A 5635-nucleotide genomic window follows, 5' to 3' on the forward strand; every position below is an offset into this window, starting at 1 on the left:
TTCCACTGCTCGCCATCTTCTTTCACCACTAGAATCGATCTTGCAGATCTCCCACTGAACAGGGTCTACCAGAGGCCCGAGCGAAACCCCTCAGCAACAAAGGCGTCCCCTTGAAGCCAAAATAGCTCTGATACCAAATATAGGTTTTAACCCTGTACAGAAATTACCTGCATACGAATTCTTAAACAAAGAAAATAAACAATGCGAGAGCATAACCCATAAAACACATATGCACAGAGATTTTTCCCTGGATCCTAAAACCGAGACTACCAGCTTGATTTTTCATTATATTCCTTTCAATGTTACAATACATATTTATACATGCCGAAGCATCCAATACCATGGACCGAAAACCATCGCGTCCAATACCATGGACCGAAAACCATCACATCCAAAAAACATGTGTGAAAATCATGCACAAAACCATAGGTGGGTCCGCCCAACCTAACATATGGTCCAAAACCAAAATTTTCCAGGGCGCTACCCCGAACCCCATAAAGTGGGTTTACCGGTGCCCTTCAAACCCCCTATTAACTACGTGGAAAGAATATAACACAACCCAACAGGTGGTGCAAGCACACATCAAAATGAGAACTAGAGGCATAGGCAGAATCCCTTTAGAATGAGTTTCATTCCAAGTGGAAAGACATGAAATAGTTTCATCAACAAGATCCCATGTATATGCCATATGGTTAGTTGATTTAATAGTTTATCTTTTCAGCTATATTATAAGTTGCAAATTCATCCACATGTGGAAATGGGTGCATGAAGGATGTACGATCTACTACACTTTTACAAATCTATATCTAGAACCCAATGGTTAGAGGAGTCAACAATGGATCCTAGTGGTTGAGAAAGGGTGGGATGGAGGAAACAAAAAAATACATTACGAATTGCATGTGCTCCACGATGGATCCAATAGTGATCCCCATGGCCACGATGATGAATGCCTACTAGTACAAAAAATATGCACTGTCAACATTAGATGTGGTAGAAGCGATCAGGTTGCACACGAGGCAATCGAGGATGAAAGGTATGGGACCGCCCACTGAACACAACTACACAACAAGCTTCATTGCTAGCTATGAAGGAATGGGAAGTATATTTAATTAGGAAGAAGAACGTAAGGGAAATCAGGCAAAGTTGAGGAAAGGAGAAGTTAATGATATAAATTGTTACAGTAACCCACTGGCTGCGAAGACCATCATGGAAGCCTTGTGGTTGATGGTAATATTAGAGAAGCACTTTGTTATTATTTTGGGTCTATGGTCTACAAGGAGGATTTTGATAAGGATTTTGAATTATTTATGGTGTTAGACGTGGTAAATCACCGAAGAAGACTCAACCATTAAGGGGTTTGTGAAGCTCATTAACTATGTTAGAAGAGTGAGAAGATATGACCAACTAGATGGATCATTAAATATTTTTTTGTTAGAAATTAATTAATGGAGCAATGAAATACAAAATTATTGTGGAAACAAAAATACAAAAATGCATACAAGAAGAGAGACACAGATATACATGGTTCACTTAATTTGGGCTACGTCCACAGAGAAACAGCTACTCCTTCCTTTTATGTTATCTAGCAAATGAAGAGATACAACCTACAATAGATTCGTTGTATTTTCCTCTTCGCTCTCGCACAGTCTCCTCTCCCTATATCACTTAGAGTAATAATGCACAATCACAATACAATTTCCTCATATAAACCTAGGGTTTCCTTCTAGGGAAAAAAACCTTAAATTAACATAACTTCTACCGTTTGATCATCCACCTAATGAACGACCCATATTTACTACGGAATTATAATATTTTACAAAAAAAAAATCATCTATTTCCACCCGCTGGACCCCCCAAGAGGCAATAGTGGGGGGGTAATCCCCACCACACCCTGTTGTTGGGGATTGCTATCCAAACGCAGCTCAAACAAGACCTATGAACCAGGGAGATAATCAGGCTCCACATCCAACAATCTCTCACTTGGAGACTGATTATATCAACTCCATCGTTGCTTCACTTGTTGGAAAATGCTTTGACTTTGGACTTGGTTGTTTCTGATCTTCATCATCATTCTTGAAGGCCAGTTGAATTTGAGTAGCAACTCAACTTCTCCCTAGTTAGAGCCTTTCTTAATATATCTACAAGGTTTTGACTAGTGTGTATCTTTTTCGACTACAATTGTCCATCATCCAAATCTGACCATATGAAATGATACCTGAGAACTGAGATGTTTATGTTTAGTCTTAGAATTAAAGGTTGAATTCCTTGCAAGATGAATGGCACTGTGGTTGTCATTATATAACCTTCGCATCTCTTACTTCTTACCCAACTCATTTATAAACCTTTATAACCAAATCATTTCTTTACTAGCCTTTGTAGCAACAACATACTCGACTTCCATTATTGAAAGTGAAAAAATGTTTTGCAATTTTGAAACCCAACTAACAGTTGTTCCACCTACACTAAACACATATACTATGGTTCGTCTCCTATTATCTTTGTCACTTGCCATATCTACATCAAACATGTTCCTATAGAGAAATGTTTGAACCCCCAAAACATAATGCTTGATTTATGGTACCTCTCAAATACCTGAGAATCCACTTGAATGCCATCCAATGCTCTTTTCTCGAATTGTTCATATACCTGCTTAAAACTCCCACTTCATGTGTAATATCAGGTCTTGTGCATACCATTTCATACATCAATCTTCCAACCACTAATGGATATGGAAATTTATGCATATAATCCATCTCTTCCTGGGTCTTGGGATACATCTCCTTACATAGTTTGAAATGGCTATCCAAAGGTGTACTTACTAGTTTTGCATTAGGCATATTAAATATTTACAACAACATTTCTCTGTACTCACTCTGAGACAATGTTAATATGTGATTTTTCTTGTCTCTAGTTATTATCATACCAAGGATTTTCTTTGCAGCACCCAAATCCTTCATTGTAAATGAATTTTCCCATTTTCCTTTGAGCACATTTTTTACCTACATGTTAGACCCGACAACAAGCATGTCATCTACATACAATAACAATATAGTATAGTTTCCATCATTTTTCCTTCTAAAATAAACACAATTTTTAGAGTGACATCTAGTATAACCTTGTTCAGACATAAACCTATCAAATTTTAGATACCGTTAAAATAGTTCTGATTGAAGTCATTTTAACAATAGGAGAAAAAATTTCATCAATGTCTATGCCTTGCTTTTGTGCAAATCCCTTCACTAGAAGTCTAGCCTTATACCTTTGTTTACCTCCATATTCCCCCTCCAACATGTAAACCCATTTATTATGCAATGTTGTTTTACCAACAGGAAAATCGACTAAGTCCCAAGTCTTGATCTGCATCAAGGAGTCCATCTCCCCCGTTCTTCCTGGTTTCTACCTGCATTTATTCTTCATATATTTCCGGTTCACCAAAATCATTCAAAAATACATAATATAATGAAGGGGAGCATCGTTCAAGGGGTCTAATTACCCTGATAGATCTTATAACACCACTTTCAAATGTTTGAGGTGCTTGTTGTTGTGGTGGTTGTTGTGGCTAATGATCATTATGATTTTTAGGCACCTTTACTTTTTCTATGATCTCATCAAGAATTATGTATACTTTGTCTTCTTTTTCCTGTTCCTTTCCCTGCATTTGATCCTTATACAATACCTTCTCATTGAATATGACATCTATGCTCCTAATAATTTTTTGATTTTCATAATCATAGAAGCCATAACCAAAATAATTACGCCGTAAGGCGTTTCCCTCTGGGAAGAACTCCCTTATATGCCACCGTGTCTTATTTTCAACCATTGATCTGATGTGTTAGACGATTAAAAGAGATTATGCCGTTGGATCAGATCATTATAGTTGGAATTTTATAGTTGGAATTTTAATCAGCGCTGGTTGAACTCCCTGTTTATCTCATGCTGGAGAGATTACCCGCGGGAAGGGGCGCAACATCGACAGCGGTATCATAACTGGCTAGGATTGCATCCGCCGCAGATAAGGAACCCAAATCGGCAGCGGTGATAACTCCATTATGCATATCCATGGGATACGGGGCATATCCATGCGGTTATTAACTCCCGGCAGATCCATGAGTTTATTAACTGCCAAGCAGCTGTAACGGTAAAGAAACCACACAATAAGTAAAGGAGGACTTCAGTAGACCAGCAATGGTGGTGATAGAGGAAGACTTTGTAAGCCACCTGCTAATAACTATGGAGGCTCCTTTTCCTGTGTATGGAACAAAGGCTCCATTTTTGCAAGGATTATCTTTAGATTGGCTTAGAAATCGCTCTAAATGGGCTGTGATCAGTAATGGCTCGGCTATTGATTCATGGAACTCTCCATGTAACTATCTTCGAGGCAGATTCACTGAGTGATCCTGGTTGAGTGACGGGAGGAGCTCCCAAGTCCTTCAGAAAGGTAAAAAATGGCGTAATTTGAGTTCTAAGATATAGAACGATTGAATCCTCTGTGATTCATTTTGTCTTTTTTTGTCTTTTTTTTATTATTGTTTGTGTCTATGGTTACAGTTCATTCAAGACATTGAGGGGCATTCAAGAGACTATGGGGTTTGGAAAAGGAGCTAACAGACTGTACGCGACCATCGATCTGGAGAAAGCTCTAGTGGGTTGAACTCGGTCTAGAGAAAGCTCTAGTGGGTTGAACTCAGATCCTTGACGAACCCAAAAACCCACGATGGTATGATTCCTTTCACATTTACTGTGCTAACCAAGCTGGCAATGTAGGAGTTCTCTTTCATGCACATGGGACTGTTGAATCTCTACTGCACTTTAAATACTTGGATGCTTGTATTTTCTTTCATCCTCTTTCTGATGAAGATATTTGGCAATGGCAATGGCAGATCAGGATAAGCCAGAGACCCCATCTAATAAGCTTTGCAGGTTCTCCAAGATGCAACAATACAAAATCCATTCGTTCCATCCTCATTGAACAGTGTTAGGCAAACCAAAGAGTTGCAATTTTTTGAACTGCAATTCCTACGTTTGCCTAGGTCCCAAAAACAAAGTGAAGCTCTTCATGCAATCTGAATTCTACCTTCAGCCTCCTGGTGATAGCCCTACTCGGAGATCCCTGTTCGATTCTCTTAAAGTTGGGTGCATTCATGTGTTGTTCAATCCCTTTACAGCATATTATAAGTATCCATGGCATCTTCAGTTTACATAGCAGAAGAGACAGTTGAAGAAAATAATATAAATGTGATAGAGGCTCTTCAGAAAATCCCCAAGGAACAGAGGAAGGAAATGAGAAAGACCATAATCCAGGAAATTATACCTGCTATTCAAGATTTAAGGTTTTCCAGGATGCATTTATGATTTATTTGAATAATATTCTCTAGAAAAAAACTAATCCCTCCAAGGATGAAGCCATTTGAATCCATGATGCATTCCATTATGGAGGGGACAATGCATCTGAGTTGAGTACAAGTTTTTAACTTTACAAACAACTAAGCTCTTGTAATAAATTGTTTTGAATTGAGGATACATGAACAATCAGACGTTCATGGTTTTTGTAATTGCAAATAAAGGCATTGAAATGTATCAGGCAATTGTTATAGGTGCTATCTCCAAGATTCATAGGGAAAAAACTGAAGTGGAG

General features: G+C 38.3%; 1 long non-coding RNA gene across 1 annotated transcript; it reads left to right on the forward strand.

The window, feature by feature from the left end:
- Positions 1-4156: 4156 nt before the first annotated feature.
- LOC149169022 (uncharacterized) lies at positions 4157-5045 on the forward strand. The gene is made up of 3 exons (XR_016259357.1): positions 4157-4438; positions 4549-4717; positions 4881-5045. It is a non-coding gene; the product is annotated as an uncharacterized LOC149169022 (long non-coding RNA).
- Positions 5046-5635: the final 590 nt, after the last annotated feature.

This window comes from Pinus tabuliformis, chromosome 4_2 (assembly GCF_031772625.1).
Source record: "Pinus tabuliformis cultivar Carrire ecotype Pingquan chromosome 4_2, CPIR1, whole genome shotgun sequence".
In the NCBI taxonomy this organism is placed as follows: domain Eukaryota; kingdom Viridiplantae; phylum Streptophyta; class Pinopsida; order Pinales; family Pinaceae; genus Pinus; species Pinus tabuliformis.